This window comes from Spermophilus citellus, assembly GCF_964194105.1.
Source record: "Spermophilus citellus genome assembly, chromosome: 6".
Classification (NCBI taxonomy): Eukaryota; Metazoa; Chordata; class Mammalia; order Rodentia; family Sciuridae; genus Spermophilus; species Spermophilus citellus.
Genome location: NC_138187.1, coordinates 23,439,950 through 23,461,104, shown reverse-complemented (window position 1 = coordinate 23,461,104; position 21,155 = coordinate 23,439,950). Strand labels below are relative to the sequence as shown.

The window sequence follows — 21,155 nt, the reverse complement described above, 5'->3', positions numbered from 1 at the left end:
ATGGATCATCAGACGTGTAGACTGATTCTCACTTTTATTTCCTTTAGTAGTGCTGGGTGTTAGGGGAGACACTTGTAGTTGAACCTGAGAAATGACTGACCAATAAATTCATTCAAGGGGCTGGTACTATGACTCAGTGGAAGAAGAGCAAATGCTTGGCACGTGCAAGGGTCTGGATCCAATTCCCAGCACCAAAATTAATTAATTAATTAATTAAAAGACTAGAAGGAAAAAGCAGTAAACACTGACTGCTATTGGCTCAAAGTGGTAAGATTTTGAAAGATACGTACTGTCTTTCAGACTGAACCATCTAAATATCTATAATGAATACCACTACTTCCATATTACTTAAAAAGATGTTTAAGTATGTCACTGGACAGAAATAAATTAAAAATGTTTTCATTTCTCACCACTAAAAAGCTAAATTCTGTTTATTCGACACCATTCTACTGACTACCCCATCACTCATGTGCACCTGTACCTGGCACACAGTGGGTACTCAATAAATACTAAATACTGGATTTCATCACTCCCCTACTTAAACATCCCAAGCGTCCACCAACCCAGGATGAAGTCTGTGACCGCGCCCGATCTTGCCCTGTGGACCTTTCCAACTTGACTACCATCAGCTCCCCCCACACTGGACTCTGATGGGGACTGCACTCCATCTGAGGGTGGGCTAGGAGTAATATCATCTCAACAGTGTTGTCTTCTAGTCCACGAGCATGGCTGGGATGCCCTTTTCATTTATTCAGGTTTTCTTTATTTCAACAATGTTTTCCATTTTAGTAGTGTAAGCTTACACTTCTTTTGTTTATTCCTAAGTATTTTATTTTGCTTGAGGTTTTTAAGCATGACCTATTTTGTGACCCTTTACACCTGCCTGAGAAGCTTTTCCTGAGAGCTCACATGCATGTTCTTCAGGACAGCAGACCTCTCTCCCTGACCACACTGACCTGCTCCAGCTCCCTGCTTTGCTCCCTCCACAAGGCTCAGTGTCCACCTGAAATTTCACCACTTGTCCATGCTGTCCCCTCATTGTGAGATCTACTGAAGCAGAGATCTTCTGCCTGTCTTCAGCCCTGCCCCGGTTCCTAAACACAGCTGGCACACAACCAACAAGTGTGAGCGTACCACATTCACAAAAAGCAACCCCTTAAAGTCTGTACCCGTTTTTAAATTTTAGAGACAAAAAGGTAAATGAACAGATTAAGAACCCAAAATACATACTTCAGACCAGCCAGGCTGGGCCTCTTGTCTTCACAGGAGCCCTCTGAGATGGAAAATAATATTTACTCCCTCTCCTCAGATGAAAATTCAGTCCTTAAACTGGCAAGTATCATTATCCAAGCATGTTTTCTGTACTTAGTAAAAGTATATATACATGTATATATACAAAAATATAATTACTAACACTATTTGAATTTTTTTTTTGAATGACCCACATTCCCAGCCCTTTTGGTCTCACTAAGTTGCTGAAGAACTTGTTTCTGAGGCTGGCCTTGAACTTGCGATCCTCTTGCCTCAGCCTCTGGAGTCACTAGAATTATAGGTATGCATCAACCCTCATACATTTCCACTTAATATTCTGTTTCTGAGATTTATCTTTTGATCTATGCCCATATCGTCCTCTGAATGTAACTGACACATATCTAGATATAAATGTAGATATAGATTTATATCCAGATGGCTACCTGAGATATATATATATATATATCTCTGAGATAATTCAACTACAGAATAGATGGCTGGACAGAAAGAAATATCCCAGCTAGGTTCTTCCCACTGTTTCACTCATAAAGGGACTTACAATGAGTACTAAAAAGGCTCTAGTTCCAGTCATTCATGGAGTTAGGGTCCCCCTTCAACCTGACCTGATATGATCCAAAATGCTCTATAAGCAGGTTGTCCCAGGTTACACTTCCCCCACCCAGAACCTGCAATTAAAGGCCTTTCTTGCTGGGCATAGTGGTGCATACCTATAATCCCAGAGCTCGGGAGACTGAGGCAGGAGGACCTTGAATTCAAAGCCAGCCTCAACAAAAAGCAAGATGCTAAGCAACTCAGTGAGACCATCTCTAAAAGGCCTTGCTCTATTTCCCAATACCTGTGCTGAGCCTTGATACTCTGTCATACCACGTTGAGCCAACTAGACGGATGTAAAATGATATATATCACTCTAAACTTCACCTTCAGAAACCCAGCACCTCCTTTTTATTCGGGGGGAGGGGGCAGGAATTGAACTCAGGGGCACTGAGCCACATCCCCAGCCCTTTTTCGTTTTTTTTGTTTGTTTGTTTGTTTGTTTTTGAGTTGCTTAGCACCTTGCCATTGCCAAGCTGGCTTTGAACTTTGATTTTCCTGCCTCAGCCTACCAAGCCACTGGGGTTACAGGCGTGCTCCACCACGCCCAGCTACCTCTTCACTTTTTTATCACCCTTTTGGGTCCATTCAAAAGTGAACTGCCTAAATGGTTTGGTCATTTACTACTGCTCCCGCCCCCCCCCCACAAGTTGTAGACAGACACAATACTTTATTTACTTACTTATTTTTATGTAGTGCTAAGGATCAAACCCAGTGCCTCACATGTGCTAGGCGAGTGCTTTACCACTGAGCCACAACTCCAGCCCTCCTTTTATGTTCTTTACATGCTTTTTTTTTTTTTTTTTAGTTTTAGATGAACAATACCTTTATTTATTTTTTATTTTTATTTTTTATGTGGTGCCAGGGATCGTACTGACCCATATTTGCCTCACGCATGCCAGGCAAGCGCTATACCACTGAACCACAACCCCGGCCCCTCTTGAATCTTTAACAATTTTATAGTCTCTGGATTTTCTTTAATATGGTTTATGATATGCCTTGTCATACAAAGAGTTCTTGACTTTTTAAAAACAGCTTCATTAGAGATATCTCTTATTCACAGACTATACAAATTACCCATCTGAGGTATACAATTCAATGGTTTTTAATATACTCACAGATTTGGGCAACCATCACGAGTATGGAGAGATCATAATTTTCAAACATTTTTATCACCCCCTAAAGAAACTCCATACCCTTTACAGCAATCGACATTTCCTTTAGCCCTGAAGCAACCACTAATGATGCTCCTCATCTCTCTAGATTTGCCCATTCATTTCAAATAAATACAATTAGACTTCACTTAGACTAATGTTTTCAAGGTTCATCCATGTTGTAGTACACAACGATACTGTATTCCTTTATTGCCAAAAATATTCCACTGAACAAGATCTCTAACTTGTACATGTTTTATTTATCCATTCATTAGATGGTGAATGTCTGGGTTTCCACTTTTCAGCTAGTGTAAATAATCCTATGAACATGTATGAAGGTTTTTGTGGGGACAGGTTTTCATTTCTCTTGGCTACAGACCTAGAAGTGCCACTGCAGGGTCTATTTAATCTTCTGAGGAACTGCCAGGCTCTTTTCCAAAGCAGTTGCACTATTTTGCATTTCACTAGCAGTGTAAAAATGTTCCAATTTCTCCACAGTGTTGCCAACACTCATTATCTGTTTATTATAACAATCCTACTGTACACAAGGTGGTATCTCACTTCAATTTGACTTGCATTTCCTCGATTGATAGTTCTTGACTTTAATGTATTTAAATCTATCACCTATTTGCTTTCATGATTGTGTATATATGAATTATCTGGGAATCCCTTCTCAATACTATCACCATAAAGACTTTTTCATTTTCTTCTACGAATTTTATAGTTCTCTTTACTTTCAGTCTTTCCTCTACTTGGAATTAGTTTGGAAAGCCTGGAACCAGCTCTCTACTTTATAATCTTGCTCCATTCGGGCGGCCAATTGCCCAGCCCATTTACTGAACTGCTCACCCTTTCCTGGTGGGTTTACAATACCACGCCTCTCACACAGCAAGCTTGCATGTGTACCTAGGTTTGTTTGTAGGCTTCTATTGTTTGTTTCATCACTGTCTCTCTCCCCCCCTACCTTAGTACCACGCAGCTTTAAATTTTGCTATCAACCACAAGAAGTCTACCACTTATTGTTATTATTCAAAATGGTCTTGGCTAGCCAGGTGTGGTGGTGCATGCCTGTTATTCCCAGCAATTCTGGAAGCTGAGGCAGGAGGATCAACTTCAAGGACAGACTCAGCAACTTACTGAAATCCTGTCTCAAAATTTAAAATAAAGGATAACGAGAAGCCGCTGGGTGGGCACCATGGCCGGGATCACCACCGTCGAGGCGGTGAAGCGCAAGATCCAGGTTCTGCAGCAGCAAGCGGATGATGCCGAGGAGAGGGCTGAGCGCCTCCAGCGGGAAGTTGAGGGAGAAAGGCGGGCCCAGGAACAGGCTGAGGCTGAGGTAGCCTCCTTGAACCGAAGGATCCAACTGGTTGAAGAGGAGCTGGACCGTGCTCAGGAGCACCTTGCTACTGCCCTGCAAAAGCTGGAGGAAGCAGAAAAAGCTGCTGATGAGAGTGAGAGAGGTATGAAGGTTATTGAAAACCAGGCCCTAAAAGATGAAGATGGAACTCCAGGAAATCCAACTCAAAGAAGCTAAGCACATTGCAGAAGAAGCAGATAGGAAGTATGAAGAGGTGGCTCGTAAGTTAGTGATTATTGAAGGAGACTTGGAACGCACAGAGGAACGAGCTGAGCTGGCAGAGTCCCGTTGCCGAGAGATGGATGAGCAGATCAGACTGATGGACCAGAACCTGAAGTGTCTGAATGCTGCTGAAGAAAAGTACTCTCAAAAATTAGACAAATATGAGGAAGAAATAAAGATTCTCACTGATAAACTCAAGGAGGCAGAGACCCGAGATGAGTTTGCCGAGAGATCGGTAGCCAAACTGGAAAAGACAATTGATGATTTGGAAGATAAGCTGAAATGCACCAAAGAGGAGCACCTCTGTACACAAAGGATGCTGGACCAGACTCTGCTAGACCTGAATGAGATGTAGAGCTCCCCAGTCCCGCCCTGCTGCTGCTCCTCCCTCTGACCCTGACTCCGCCTGAGGCCAGCCAGCCCGAAGCTGACCTTGAAACTGAGGGCTGATCTTTAACTGGAAGGCTGCTTTCTCCTTTCAACACCCCCTCAACCCCCTACCCCCTTGTCTTTTTCACCAAACTGTCTCTGCTTCTTCCCAGAGATTCCAGCTGGGCTAGAGGCTGAGCACCTTTGGGAACAGCATTTAAGGGAATGTGAGCACAACTCAAAGTGTCTTTAAAAGCATGTTGTGATGTACACATTTTGTAATTACTTTTTTTGTTGTTACAGTAACCATTTGTAAAACATTCCAAATAATTTCATAGCTCTGAAGCAGCAATCTAATTCCCTTCTCACTTTTGGAAGGTAACTTTCCAGCCTAATCCCTATTGCCCTCTCCTTAGAGGAGGAAAAGAGGAATGGGCCTGCCTTACTGAGAGCCAAACAGAGCCCAGGGAAAGACTCTACTATGGCAAACCTCATTGCTCTGTGCAAAGTACTAGCCAAACCAGAAAGGTGATTCCAAGAGGAGTTAGCCAAAAAAACAAAAACCTTGCTATTCAGGTTTGGTTTTATTTTTAGCTTTAAGGTATCTTTAGACAACTGTATTCTTATTTTTTACTTTTTTTCATCAGAAATGACCAAATTAACATGGTTGAGACCTCTGAGACTTTTTGTTTTTCTGGTGCTGGGGATTGAACCCAGGGCCTCGTGCTTGTTTGGCAAATGCTCTACCACTGAGCCATATTCTTAGCCCTGAGACCAAATTTTTCTCCCATCTCTACCCACTTCCCAAGTGCTCACAGACTGGATCATGGGCCCCTTAATCTTTCGTGACCACTTAATTGCTCTCCTGCTTGCTTGAAAAAAAAAAAAAGGAAGAAAGAAAATTATGTTTTGGCCACTGATTTAGCCATATGAACTCATCTCATCACCCTTTTCTGGGTCTGAAGCTGCTGTATCTAAAAGTGCTTTGTATTGTGCTTTGTATCAGTCAGTGCTGGAGAATCTTGAATAGCTTATGTACACAACTTTTTAAATTTTATATTATTTTGAAACTGCATCTTTGGGGTGGGGTACCTGGCCACCTCGTCTGGCTGTGAGAGTCCTGGAGTCTGGGCTGGCAGTGTGCTGATCTTTCAAAGTTTCTTTCCCAGCCCAATCCCCACTTTTTTAGGTGAGGTTCCGTGAGGTCTGTTAGGTGTACATCCTGCAGCTTATTGGCTTAAAATGTATTCTCCTTTGTTGTGGTCTCTTTGAGGCCAGTTGGGAGAAAGACAAACAATAGTGCAACTGTTTTGATACTGAATATTGACAAGTGTCTTTTTGAAATAAAGAACCAGTCCCTCCCAAAAAAAAAAATTTTTTTTTAAATAAAAAGGGCTGAGGGTATAGCTCAGTGGAAAGCACCAAAACTCCAGCACCGCCCCCCCCCGCCCCCCCAAAAAAAGAAACAGTTGTGGTGGCTATTCTCTGCTCTTCAATCTCCCACGTGAATTTTAGGTTCCAATTACAAATTCCCAGAAATTCCTGCTAAGATTTAAGTGGAAATTAAATTCACTAATTCGGGAAGTCTTTATAATATTGTAATTTCCTAAACGATGAATGTGGTATTTCCCTCCATTATTTGGGTCTACTTTTCTTGTTCTTTCTTTTCTTTTCTTTTCTTTTTTTTTTTTTTTTTGGTACCAGGGATTGAACTCAGGGGTATTTGACCACTGAGCCACATCCCCAGCCCCATTTTGTATTTTTATTTAGAGACAGGGTTCTCACTGAGTTGCTTAGTGCCTCACTTTTTGCTGAGGCTAGCTATGAAATAGCGATCCTCCTGCCTTAGCCTCCCAAACCGCTGGGATTACTGGCATGTGCCACCATACCTGGCCTACTTTTCTTTTTCAATAATTTTTAAAAACTTTCTCTGGTGGCACATATTTGTTCCCCAGCATCACATAAAAATAAACAAAGATTTAAAAAACAATCAAACAAACAAAAAAACTTTCTCTGGTGGGTGAGAGGGGTGGGCATGTAACTCAATGGCAGAGTACATGCTCAGCATGCCCAAAGCCCTGAGTTCAAACGCCAGCACCACTTGTAAAAACTTTCTTGAAAGTTCATTATTTATCTTGTCAGATTCAAAGACATACTAACTCATCGGGCTATTGCTGGAGGTATCCTCTAGCAATTACAATGACTATTGTTATTGAGTTTATACAAATGAAAAAGACTTTTACATCCTGATCTTGATGTCAGGCTCTGCTGAATATTTTAAATTCTAACCAGCCTGTTTGTGCCTTCACTTGAGTTTTCTTTTTTTTTTTCTTTTCTTTAAAAAGAGAGTGAGAGAGGGGAGGGAGAGAGAGGGAGAGGGAGAGGGAGAGGGAGAGGGAGAGAGAGAGAGAGAGAGAGAGAGAGAGAGAGAGAGAGAGACAAAATTTTTAATATTTATTTTTTAGTTCTCAGCGGACACAACATCTTTGTTGGTATGTGGTGCTGAGGATCGCACCCGGGCCGCACGCATGCCAGGCGAGCGTGCTACCGCTTGAGCCACATCCCCAGCCCCACTTGAGTTTTCTATATAGATGATCATACCACTTGTAAACAAAAGTATGATCTTCCTTTCCAACCTTTTATCAATTTTGTTCTTTTTTTATTACTAGGATTAGTACCTTCAATGAAATGATGAATAGAAGTGGAAATAATAGGAATTCTTGCCTCATTCCTGGCTTTACAGAAAATGTTTATAAACTTCACTGCTGGGGATGTAGCTCAGTTGGTAGAGTGCTTGCCCTGCATGCACAAGGTCCTGGGTTTGATCCCCAGCTCCACAAAGATAGATAGATAGATAGATAGATAGATAGATAGATAAGGGGTTTGTTATGTTTCTACTGGAAATCTCTCACCTTCTGTTCCAAGTTTGCAAAGAAATGTTTATTGTAAATGTCATTTTAATTTTGGTGCCAGGGATTGAACCCACAGCCTTTTGCATGTTAAGCATGTACTCCAGCAACGTGCTAGACTTTATGAATGCTTCATCTGCAATTTTCCAAGCAATCAATTTTCCTCCTTTAATCTCTTAACATGAACTGCTTGATCTTTTTCATGTTGACTAATATTTGCACTCTACATGAGTTTAATGAGCTTTTTTTTTTTTTTTTTTGTAGAGGCTCTTTTACTCTGGCACTGGAGGTTAAATCCAGAGCCTTGTGCTTGAAAAGCACATGCTCTACCACTCAGCTACAATCCCAGCTCCTGGTAATGATTTTTTTTTTAAAACTACACTAATGATATGTTTGCTAAATTTTCTATTCTAAATTTTCATATCCATTCATAAGTGAGATAAGAAAATTATAGGCTCCTACCATATTCTCTGTATTTAATCAGTTTCTAGAGCATTGTGAATAAGTACACACTTCTATATCTTAAGAAATTGGATAGACGTTGGCCAGAAAAATCATCTGAGTTTGCCAAGTTTTTGTTTGGTTTAGTATTTTGGTAGGGTTAACTTCATCATGTTTTTAAATGGCTATAAATCTGTTTCTACTTCTATGGAGTCAATTTTGACGATATATTATTCTAACAAATTAACCACTTTATGTTGGTTGTTAAACTTTATGGCACAGAATCAATTTGTGATTAGCTCAATTTTTAATGTATTTGTAGTTATATTTTCTTCAGTGCGTGTTTTTCGTGCTCACCTTCTCTTTTCTATGAACCTTTCCAGAACTTTGTCATATTCATGTTTTCAAAAAAACAGTATTTGTTTTTAGAGATTGTATCTGGACCACTTTTTTGTTTTCTAGTTTCAATAATTTCCATACTTTTCTTTCCTGTGGTACTAGGGCTTGAACCTAGGGCCTCAAACACACATACTAGTCAAACACTCTACCACTGAGCTACAACCCCAGCCCTACATATTTTTATTATTTTCCTTCATCAGCTTTCTTTGGATTTATTCAGTTGAGTTTTTCTAACTCGGTCAACTGGAGTCTCAATTTGTATTTTTAAAATTTTCTTTGCTAAGTAAACATAATATAAATTTCATAATATAAATTGCCCTACATGTCCCCTCCTCTAGCTGTATTCCTTTCTCCCACCTCTTCTACCAATATAACCCAACAGCACGTACTGTTGTTTTTCTTCCAAAAAGCATACTTCAGAGCCACCCACAGACTAACACCTGAGCAGTCCTCACAGCCCTGATACCTCTACTCCAAGTTCCCAGAGTACCTCTGTACCCACAGGATCTCCACATCCAGGTTCCCTGAGTACCTCTGTACCCACAGGAACTCCACATCCAAGTTCCCTGAGTACCTCTGTACCCATAGGATCTCCACATCTAGGTTCCCTGAGTACCTCTGTACCCACAGGATCTCCATATCCAGGTTCCCTGAGTGCTGTACCCATAGGATCTCCACATCCAAGTTCCCTGAGTACCTCTGTACCCATAGGATCTCCACATCTAGGTTCCCTGAGTACCTCTATACCCACAGGAACTCCACATCCAAGTTCCCTGAGTGCTGTACCCATAGGATCTCCACATCCAAGTTCCCTGAGTACCTCTGTACCCACAGGATCTCCACATCCCAGTTCCCTGAGTACCTCTGTACCCACAGGATCTCCACATCCATGTTCCCTGAGTACCTTGTACCCACAGGATCTCATGTCCAAATAAATATGTCTGCTTTCTAACCACCCTGACTCTTCCTATGTTCTCCATTTCAGTCCAATCCTCAGAAAACACCCTAGACTTCTGCCTCATCATCTGTATTCTAGCAATTACTGAATGCTAACAAGTCTATTTCTTTAACATTCCTTTCTGAACTTGCTTTTTATTTCGTTCTGCAATTCATCTTTTTTGTGACTCTAAAAGTTTAAACTGGATCTGTCACTTGTCAAATAATCCAGTCTCATGCTACTGTCAAGAGTAACTTTTCCAAATGCAAATCTAATCATGTTCCTGCTGAAATCTTTCAGAGCTCCAAATGACCAAAACATCAAGTCCATGTGTCTTAGAACGGCAGTCCACCATGAACTAGGTCTTGTCTACTTCTCAATATACCGTATTCCACCTGCTTGCAATTCCCAGAACATACTGGACAAAGCTACACCTTGAAGCTTTTAAGTCCACTGGTTCTCTCAACTTTCATGAATGACATCCCTTTCATCCTCTCCCAAGACTCAATGGTTACCTTCTCTATGGAACTGTTTCAGGCCCCTCCCAGCAACCCCTTGGAGAAAAGTGACCATTTTGACACCCACTATGCTTGTAAAATTTCTTGCGCAAGCCTGAGACATCTGACTGCTACTGCCCACGTCAGTCTACCTTCCCAACCAAGCCGTCAGCCTTGTCTCTGCACCTCAATATCTAGACATAAAACAGACAAGTGAGGAGGGAGGGAAGGGGAAAGGCTACCGATGGGTATTAAGTTATAGTCAGACGTAAGCAAGTAAATAACTATGTGACAACAACGTACTGCATATTTCAAAAGGCTAAAGGAAGGATTTTGAACATTTTATCATAAAGAAACTGAATGTTTGAAGAGATTTATCTGATTTAAACATTACACAAAGTATACATGTTCTGAATCATCATATTACCTCATTAATGTGCATGACTTTTACATTTTTATGTACCAGTTAAAGAATTAATTAAATTTTAAAAATAGGTAATTTTCCGGATGTGGTGGTGCACACCTGTTATCCCAGAAACTCTGGGCTAAGACAGGACAATCACAAGTTTGAGTCCCGCCTCAGCACCTTAGTGACACCCTGTCTCAAAATTTAAAAAAAATGAAAAAGGAGTGGGGTTTCAGTTCAGTGATAAAGCACCCCTTGGTTAAATCCCCAGTACCACAAAAAATATATATTTTTAAATAAAAATAAAATAAATTTAAAATAGGTGATCAGGGCTATGGAGAAAGAGCTCTTGCCTAACACATACAAAGCACTCGGCTTCCTGTCCAATACTGGCCCCCCACAAAAAAAATTTAAAAAGAGAATAAAGAAAAAAAAAAGGAAATGAAAAAGTCTGATTTTAAAATAAATAAATAAATAAATAATTTTAAAAATATAGCCAGAGGCACTGGGGTTGTGATTCAGTGGTAGAATGCTTGCCTAGTATGCATGAGGCACTGGGCTGGATCCTCAGTACCACGTAAACTAAATAAATAAAATAAAGGTATTGTGTCCATCTATAATTAAAAAATATATGGGGGGGGGACACACAGCTGGGTATGGTAAAACACACTTATATCCTCAGGAGTCTGAGACAGGAGAATCACAAGTTCAAGGCCAGCCCCAGTAACTTAGTAAGGCCCTAAGTGACTTAGTAACACCCTGTCTCAAAAAATAAAAAGGGCTGGGAATGTGACTCTGGTTAAATCCCCAATAACCTCCGACACAAAAAAAAGCAAGTGCATTAAATGAATCAAATAAGTCGAGGCTTAAAATAAACTTACAAGAAAAATCTAGAAATGACATTAGTTAGATTAAAATTAACAGGACTGAGAAACAAAAACACATCAACAGTAAATTAAAGGTTCAATTTACTAAAAATAAAATACAACAAAACCCGAAAAAGGATGCATTCAATACCTGAAGCTATAATTACGAAACATTAAGGAAAAAACAGAATTAAAACTGGGGGTATGATTCAGTGGTGCACTTGCCAGGATGTGGGAGGCCTGGTTCCATCCCCACCACCTTGAAAACAAACAAACAAAATAAAAACCACTTCCACACCAGTTGCAAAGGTACAGGCCTGCAGTCCAGTCAAAGAGGCAGAAATAGGGGAGAGATGGCTTGGGCCCAAGGATCTGAGGCCAACCTGAGCAAGACCCTGACTATTAAAAAGGGGGAAAAAAATCACTTCTAGAGAGAACTTAGTCATTACAACCATGTCACATCAAATGTTAAACACTGAGGGTCTGGGACTGTGGCTCAGTGGTGGAGCACTTGCCTAGCATGTGTGAGGCCCTGGGTTCAATCCTCAGCACCACATAAAAAATAAGTAAATAAATAAAGATATCATGTCCATCTACAACTAAAAATACTTTTTAAGGCTAGGGATGTGGCTCAAGCGGTAGCGCGCTCGCCTGGCATGCGTGCGGCCCGGGTTCGATTCTCAGCACCACATACCAACAAAGATGTTGTGTCCGCCGATAACTAAAACACTGAGCTACATCAACCTAAATATACACAAGTTAGCTAATGTTGTGAAACCATTTTAATGTGGGGAAATTTTCCAGAATAGGCCAACGGTAGTCATCAAACAGGCAAAAGCATTTTCCAATAAAAACTATTAATATTCCAAATAGTTTAGAAACTTAAAATTCCTTTCTACTATTCACAGGCGTTTTCAGACAAGAAATTAATAAAGGTTAAATAAATTTATTTTCCCTGCTAATAGTTACAAGAAAGCTACTGTAATCTTTGCAATAGTAAATGCCACTTTTAATTAAAGAATAAACTGTTTTGTTTGAGGAAAATAAAGAAAAGGAAAAGTACTCTTTCTGACCCTTTCCCTAAATTAATTCCAACTCCAATTAGAGTCCTGGAACTCACCAGGAAGGAGAAAAATTACCAAGGCTGAGAGCTGCCTCTGAAAAGTCCAGAGACTCAAGGTTCACAATGCAGTGCAAAGGCAGTTCACAAGCACAGCCAGCCTGGGACTGAAGTCCCCCAATGCATACCAAGAACACTGAGACTAGCTCAGTGACAACACTGCATGCCATACAGGGACTAAGGCCAGTGAAAATACTAGGACTGTCCTAAAGATGCCCCAAGGAACCCACAAGTTACAGGAGCATAAATCATCTGCAAGGGCACAGGGGAGGGTGTGTGAACCACCTCTGGAAACCACCGGGCCATACATATCAACAGTTAAACCTGGCACACTTTTACCCCTGAATTTCTAAGAACTCATCCTGCAAAACACCCACTCCTGAAAACAGAAAGAGCATTTAAAGGAGTGAAAAGTGGAAACTGGATATTCAACGACAGCAGGCGACTGGTTACATAAAATATGAAGGAAGAAACAAGGCAGCCTTTAAAAACACAGGACCTGAAGCAACATACAGTTCTTCTTTGTCCCTTGCGAGGTTGCAGGACCCCACTAGCACTGGCCACCAAAACCAGCAGAGGCTCAAGTCCCTCAGATAAAATAGTGTAGTATTTGCATATAACCTAGTGATATGCCTATAAATTTTAAATCATCTCTAGATTATTAATAATGCCTAAGACAATATCTGTGCTATGTAAATATTAGTTATTCTGTATTGTTTAAGGAATAGTAATGTGAAAAAAAAAGCCTGTATGTGTTGAGATTCTACAAGAAGTGAAGCTATTTCATGTTTTTGAAGAATGTTCCTGAGCAAGCACACATATGGAAAAAAGACAACGTACTCTCAAATGTAAACACTGGTGGCTCTCTTGCTGGTGGGACAGCATGTACCTTTCTTCTTCCTAAAAAAATTTTAAGAATAAATCTGCATTTCCATCCTAGTAGTTTTTTATTTTTGTGCTATTGGTGATCAAATCTACACATGCTAGGCAAACATGATACCACTGACCTACAACCCTAGCCTCATTTCTAACAATTTCAACAATAAAATTTATAAATATGATCATCATTAATCCTGCTAATCTAGTGAGTGATCAAAATAAAACATTAAATTTTAATTCCATTCATTTTCTTCATTAATGAAGACAATAAATAGGAAAGAAAAAAAAAGTAGAACTTTTATTAAAGCCAGATGCAAGGGCACCCACCTATAATCCCAGCTACTGGGGAGGATGAGGGATTGAGGATCCCAGGCGAGCCTGGGCAACTCTGTGAGACCCTGTCTCAAAATAAAAAATAAAAAGGGTTGGGATAGCCAGGTTAGGTGGTACATGCTTGTAATCTCAACAGCTTGGGAGGGTGAGGCAGGAGGATCACAAGTTCAAGGCCAGCCTCAGCAACTCAGTGAGGCTCTAAGCAACTTAGTGAGACCCCATCTCAAAAATAAAAAGAGCTAGGGACGTGGCTCAGTGCAAAGTACCTCTGGGTTCAATACCCAGTACCCTAAATAAATAAATAGGCTGGGAAGGTAGCTCAGTGTAAAAGTGCCACCAAAAAAAAAAAAAAAAAAAACAGAACTCAAAGGAATGATTTCTTTAAACACCCTAGAAAACAGAAAACAAGACTGTCTTCCAACCAGTCCTGGTGCCAAGAAAGGTGACCCTTAATTTGCAGCAACTGCATTTAGATGGCTCAGAGTGACCTGTACTTTGAGGAGAAGCCTAAGTACAAAGTGAGAAGGCGCATTCAGAGGCAGCTTCCCCAGACCAGGAAGCACACTGCTCTCCAGACAGGCCTGGGCTTCTCCATTGGAGCAAAAGAAAAAGAGGAGGACAAGGAAAGAAGGGAGACCATGTGCCAAAAGGTGTCCAGGACGGGGAGGTGTCCTGTAAGGCAGGGAGAAGAGTTCCCAGCCAAAGTTTCCAGAGGTACCAGACAAAGGCTATGAGGTGAACCACTACTGAGAATACAAGAAGAAAAGATTCCTGCACCTCTCTGTTCCTTCAAAAGTACTCAGTGGGCCAGGTGAAGTGGCGCACACCTGTGATCCCTGCAGCTTGGGAGGCTGAGGCAGGAGGATTGTAAGTTCAAAGCCAGCCTCAGCTAAGCAATTCAGTGAGACCTTGTTTCTTATATAAAATACAAAATAGGGCTGGGAATGTGGCTCAGGGGTTGTTGAGTGTCCCTGAGTTCAATCCTGGTATCACCCCCCAAAAAAAGTAATCAGTGGGGGTACAACATGGAAATGCAAAGCTCTGGGTTCAATCTCCAGTACTGGAAAATACACAAATAAATATAAATAAAAATAATCAAGTGAAATAAAAAGTACCCAGGGAAAATTGAGCTCTGCACCTGGCAAGATCCTGGTAATCTCTGGTATTCTCTGGCAGGGAAGAATCCAATAATAAAAAGATAAGAACGGCATGGGAAACTGAGGCAACAGCTAAATGCCACGGTTCAGATGGAAGGAGGGTGGGTGTGAGGAGCTAACTTTTTAAGTAAGGAAACACAGTTGCATAGAGGAAAGGAGTAGTCAAGGAGAGAGGCCGCCAAGGGGGATCAGTGGAGAAAAACTTCTGCAACCTGCTTGCAGCACTTTATTAGAAAGGAAGCAAATGCTCGTTCATTATAGGCCTTTCATTCTTCTCCCTTCCTCTCTCCCAAACCCAAGCACTTTCAAGTGTATCACATGGTTACTTGTCAAAAGTTTGAACTAGTTTTATTCTAGTTTTAAACTAAAAATCCTTGGAGAGGGATTCTATGCTTCCAGACAATACTCCTACTTTTATATTTGACCCAATTTGTTTTCATTTAAGACACATTAAACCTCTACTGTGACCCAGACCAGAAAGTTCACTTCACTTGAAAAACAAAACCACCATTCAACTTCAACTAGACTTCCGACCTCAGGTTGAATGGGAAATTACTTAAAGTTCTCCTTTAACAGTCATGTCTGAGAGAAGCTGGGAGTTGGGGTGGGGAGGGGGCACAGGGAGAAAGTGGGTGAGGCAAGCCTGCTGTATAAGCCCATCAAGAAACACACTGGTCTTGACGTCCTGAGAACAGCAGGAAGTCACTTTGATGTGGGAGAACGGCTCATTTTGATACAAAAATTAAAATTAAGGCACAAAAGTGGACCTGGATTTGATTCCCAGCACTACACACACACACACACACACACACACACACATTTATATTTCTCAAATATCCAAAGGATCTCAAGGCCAAGGGTTGCAAACGCTGAGTCAAACAAACAACAGTAATGGATGTAACAGCAGATCATCCAAGATGCACCAACCTAAGGGCACTTCCTGGCATCCTGTGCCAGCCCAAGCACCCAAGCACCAAGACCCAGCAATAGTTACCTTCCTCCCTCCCCATCATGAAGCAGGGAGTGCAGGCAGAACAGACCTTCCAAGGGACAAGTGGGAAGCAAAGAAGACCAAGAGAACCCTGAGGCCTCCAGTAACCTCTGAAGTGCCAAGTACAAAGCCTGCTTTGGAGTTCTAGCCACGATGCGGAGCACCTGACACACAAAATCGCACTCCCCTGGGCCCTCCCTCCTCATTCTCCTTCAAAAGCTGATGTTCAAGCTGGGACTTCTGTTCAAGGGTGGCACATACCTGTGTAGGGTTTATTTGGATAAAATTGGAAATTTATGCCCATGCTAGATCCCCTAACTTCCAGATCCAACATCCAGCTTCAGGAACTCAGATGACCCACAGTTCACCAAACCAACAAGACCAAAACACTACAAGCTGCCTAACAGTTTCCTCCTCCTCCTGAAAGATGTCCACCAGTACACTCTCTCATTAAAGCCCAGTGGCTTCCATCTCTTAAATGACTCTCAAAAGCATCTCTCTGCCCTACCGATGCTGTTTTCCTCAGTCAGACTGAACTGCAGATGCATCCTGCTGGTGTCCCTCATTTCCTTGATGCTGTCTGGGCACTCCTCCCACCTCAAACAGTCCCCGCACTAAGATGGTGCTTGATAATGTTAGCAGTATTGCCTGCTTTTATGGAGAGAGACACTGTTCTAGAGTTTTGCACATACTCTACAAGATTCTTAAATGCATTTTAGAGGTGAGGCAATTAAGGCATGAAGAGTTTGTTCACTTGCCCAATGCCACAGTCAGTGAACCTGGTTTAAATCCACTGGGACCCTAGAGCCCATGCTTTAACCATTAAGTTCTACCGCTGCCTAACAGATGGGATCGGTTTGCGTGAAGAGTCGACCTCATCAAATGAGATAGAGGTAAAAAAGCATCCACACAATTTTGCAGTCAAGACATCAACAATAACGTAAAAAAAAAAAAAAAAAAATCTTTCACTGGAATGACAGAAGCAGAAAACAGATTAGGAAGGGCTAAGGAGGGACAAAATAACATTCCTAATATACCAGGCACGCTTCCAAGTACTTAACACACAAATTTTTTAATCTTCCCAACATTGCTAGGTAGACATTACTATCCTCATTTTACAGAAGAGGAAACTCAATCAAAAGAGGCTGAGTAATTTGTACAAGGTCACACTGCAAATAAACAGCAGAGATGGATTCTGACTTGTTGTCTGACCCCAGAAGCCGTACCATCAATCACAACACCAGGGTTGATAAGAGTCAAATGCTAAATTGAAAAACAAACCAATTTCACAGATCACAGACACACACGGTATAGTTTAGCACGGACTTCAATAAAAGTGCAATTAAATAAACTGTTTTGAAGTCTGAAATGTTCCATCAAGGCATACCTCAAGAGAGCATAAAGCACTCTCTTCTGCCAGTGGTTTCTTGCATCTCACTCAGATAAGATTTGTAAACTCTTCGTAAACTTGTGATAATTCAAAGTGATCAAAAGAGAAATTATAACCAAAGGCATAAAGCTGAAATTCTGTAGCTAAATGTGCAGTTTAGACAACAGTATTCTCATAAAGACAAAATGAAAGGACACAGTCTACAACCATTTATTTTCAAATTTCAGATTTTAGCTGGATTTTTACTCACATTTAATGTACTTATGATTCCATTTTTAAATACATGACATGAAACCATGGCAACTTCCAACATGCGCTTCTCTTATTTTTAAAAAAGTAAATTCATCATAGTTCCAAGACTAAAAAAAAAATTTATTTATTTTTTAACTAGCTGACCATCTTAAACAAAATTAGAAGTATTCCTATACTAAAAATTAATGTTTTTTTTTAAAGAGAGAGTGAGGGGGGAGAGAGAGAGAGAGAGAGAATTTTTAATATTTATTTTTTTTAGTTCTCGGCGGACACAACATCTTTGTTTGTATGTGGTGCTAAGGGTCGAACCCGGGCCGCACGCATGCCAGGCGAGCGCGCTACCGCTTGAGCCACATCCCCAGCCCCTAAAAATTAATGTTTTTGGGCTTTACTAACAGATATTCAAGAAAATAAGTCATGAGAGATGCTGAGATCAGATGAATGCTCCAGGCTCAATATAAAATCTTATAACATTAAAACTCAGTGTAAATATCAGGAAATATTTTGAAAATGATACTTGTAATCAAAAGCACAAAAGCCCAACTGGCAAACAGCCATGCTTCAAAGACTGCCATGTGGCTCCAGGATTACACTCAGGTAGAAAATTACACAGAGAGAGCTACAGATCTTTGTAAAACTATTTTAATCTGGGCAAGACAACTTAAGGATTTCCAAGTTTACCCAAATAAACCCTACACATTCAGGATGCTAAAAAGTCTCTTTTTAACACCCTCTTACATAATGGAATTCTGTAGCATATAAATACTGAAAAACCTTCCACAGAGCCACCACTCTTGTAGTGTGTTATACGTGTCCCCCAGCAGGACCATTTTTTCAGATGTTTGTAATGAGGAAAAGCTAGAACATGAGTGGAGAAGGAGGAAGAGTGGAAAGCAGCATCAAACAGGGAAAGTGGAGCATTTCTGAGTGTGCTTAAAGAAAGCTGAGCCTGAAGCCAGTGAGACCCTGAGATCAATCATGTTCCAAAGTCAGCAACCTGGTATTCTGTCTGAATGGCTTCAAAAGTTCTTCAACAGCAAGAAAGTAAGAGAAACAAACAGACTCTCTGTGAAGTGGGCAAGATGTCACTACAAACACTCAGGAACCAGGGGAAGTGGCACACATCTGTAGCCCAGCAGCTCGGGAGGCTGAGGTAGGAGGATCCCAAGTTCAGTCAGTCTTAGCAACTTAGCAAAACCCTCAGCAACCTGATGAGACTCTGTCTCAAAATAAAAATAAAAAGGGCTGGGTTATGGCTCAGTGGTTAAATACTCCTGGGTTCAATTCCCAGTGCCCCCTCCCCCACAAAACAAATGGAAAAGAAAAACTCAGGAGACAGCTAAAGGACTTACATTTGTCATTTGGCCACAGCTGCCTAGACCATATTAGAACCCTGCTCCTGCAGATTACTCATGGGCACTGAAACACTCACAGACACCACCAAATTTAATTTTCCAGTGGTTAATACCAGACAGGAATGACAATCAGCATCTTTTACTGTCCTTAAAATAAGTTAAACACTGCTTTTTGCCATAGACTGCCTAATAAAATAAGACTTATCAAATGAAAACAACTCTTTATAACCAAGTAATCAACCAGAAATGGGGCTGGGGCTGTAGCTCAATGGCAGAGTGCTTGCCTAGCATGCATGAGGCACTGGGTTCAATCCTCAGCATCACATAAAAATAAAAAATAAAATAAAGCATTCTGACCATCTGTAACTACAAAAGAAAGAAAAAAAAAAAAAAACCAACTGGAAACCAGTAGTTAATATTTGCTTCTGTCTCTAACATTTAACCCTAACCAGCTGCCTCTGCCAACACTGTGAGGCACCTATTGCCACAAACTAGGGTGCTCTGTCACAAACTGACCGCACTTTTTCATTTTCCCAGCTAATTTTTAATGACCCAAATCCTCCAGATCTTTCTAGGTCCACCTGAAAGGTCACTTTTATTAAGTTTTTCCTGAACCTAACAAAATCCCTAACAGCAGTTATAGCCCTATGCCATCTCGGTCCCACCACATTTTATAGCTTATTGCTTCCTTGCAGACAGAAACTGTATTTACATTTCGCTAGCTCTCTCCTCCATGGTGCACCTGCTTCTGGAGCCCAAAAGCCGAATAATAAGCATCTGGTGACCTTAGTACCCCGACCTTAGTAATCCTAGCAGGCCCTTTACTACAACGTCAGCATACCACGTCCTAGTTCCTGGGACGTAAGCCACTCAGAGTCACCAAGTGGGTCTCAGTGTGCAGCAGGCCTGTTTCTTCCCAGAATCCTCAGACGAGGATGTAGAAAGCACTCCTGCCTGCTAAACACTGACGCTGCACTCACCGACGACCGGCGTGCGGACGCCCAGACCCCCGCAGACCAAAGGGGCACCGCGGGCACAGACGGGCGGAGGCTCACCCCCGCCCGGGAGATGATCTTCCCACTCCCCGCGGAGGCTCCCCGGGGCCGGAGCGTAGCAGTCGGGCCGGGCTCCGAGGCAGCCCCCTTGGTCACCGGCGAGGGCGGAACCTGCTAATGGAGATTTCCTCCGACCAAAGCCGCTCCGCAGCCCGAAGGGCGGCTGGAGAAGCACCGCAGGCCCGACCGCACGCTCCACGGCGCCCGACCGTGCAGACAACCCGCGGGAACAGAGCCGGAGCCGCCCGCCCAGGACCGGCGTCTGCACACGCCGCGCCAAGCGCCCCTCCCCTCCCACGGGCGTCCAGCCTGCAAACGGCGGCGCCTCAGGCGCCACCAGAGTCAAAGCCCGCGAGCGGCCCGGGCCCGGTCCTCCCTACGGCGCCCCATCGCCCCCTCTCCCCACTCTGCTCGGCCCGCCCGGCCTCCAGGTCCCGTCGAGCTCACCGTCTCCAGCCTCCCTCGGCCCCCCGCCTCGCTCCTGGCCCTCCCGGTCTCCCTGCCCGGGCCCGCTGCCTTCCAGGCCTCCCCTCTCCCTTCCGACCGACCCGGCCTCTCTCTCCGCCCTCTCCGTCCTCCCTCCCGACCCTCTCGGCTCACCCTCCCGCGGGCCGGCGGCTGGGCGGGCGCCCCGGCCGCGCGGGGCTCACAGGCGGCGGCGCGCGGCGGGCCCGCGGTCTCCCGGCACCATTCTCCCCGCCGCGCCGCGCCGCGAGGACAAGAGCCCAGCCAGCTCCCGCCGCCGCAGTCAGCTCCTCACGGGTTCCAGCCGCCGCGGTTTCCGGGTGGAAAACACCCACGCCACTGCCAGCGCTGCGTGACCCCCGACGCAGACGTAGACGGCGGCGCGGCCAGGACAAGCTTCCTCGGAACCTGGCTTGGGGCCCCGCCTCCCGGCAGGGTGCACCCCTAGGAGCCTGCGTGGCATACGCTCGCGGACCCACGCGAGGGCGTCGTGCGCGTGCACAGTGCGTTGGCGTGCAGTACGCAAAAGTGTGTGCGCGCACGTAGCGACTCCGTTCCTGCGCGCCTTCGGGTGTGCTGAACGGTTCTGGTGCAGGGGACCGGGCGTGCGCGCGGGCGCGATCGCGATCGCGAACGCAGTGACTGCACGCTCGTGTTCAGGCCAACTGTGCTCCTGTGGGCGAGGTGCCCCTGTGAGAGCGCGGTTGTTTGCCTAACGTGCGTGAACCCCTGGAC

At 43.1% G+C, this 21,155-nt stretch overlaps 1 protein-coding gene and 1 pseudogene across 3 annotated transcripts in view; one reads left to right on the top strand and one right to left on the bottom strand.

The window, feature by feature from the left end:
• TMEM248 (transmembrane protein 248) overlaps positions 1 to 20,730 on the bottom strand; it is a 32,086-nt gene extending 11,356 nt beyond the window's left edge. Inside the window, exon 1 of one of the 2 annotated variants that reach the window (XM_081299250.1) lies at positions 20,556 to 20,730. The gene's annotated coding sequence lies outside the window, so the exon portion shown is untranslated. Of the gene's footprint in view, positions 1 to 20,402; positions 20,422 to 20,555 lie in introns of those variants that run through there. The other variant, XM_081299251.1, reaches the window with a different exon arrangement.
• LOC308651891 lies at positions 4,178 to 5,518 on the top strand (annotated as a pseudogene). Its single transcript has one exon. The product of its transcript is annotated as an uncharacterized misc_RNA (transcript).
• Positions 20,731 to 21,155: the final 425 nt, after the last annotated feature.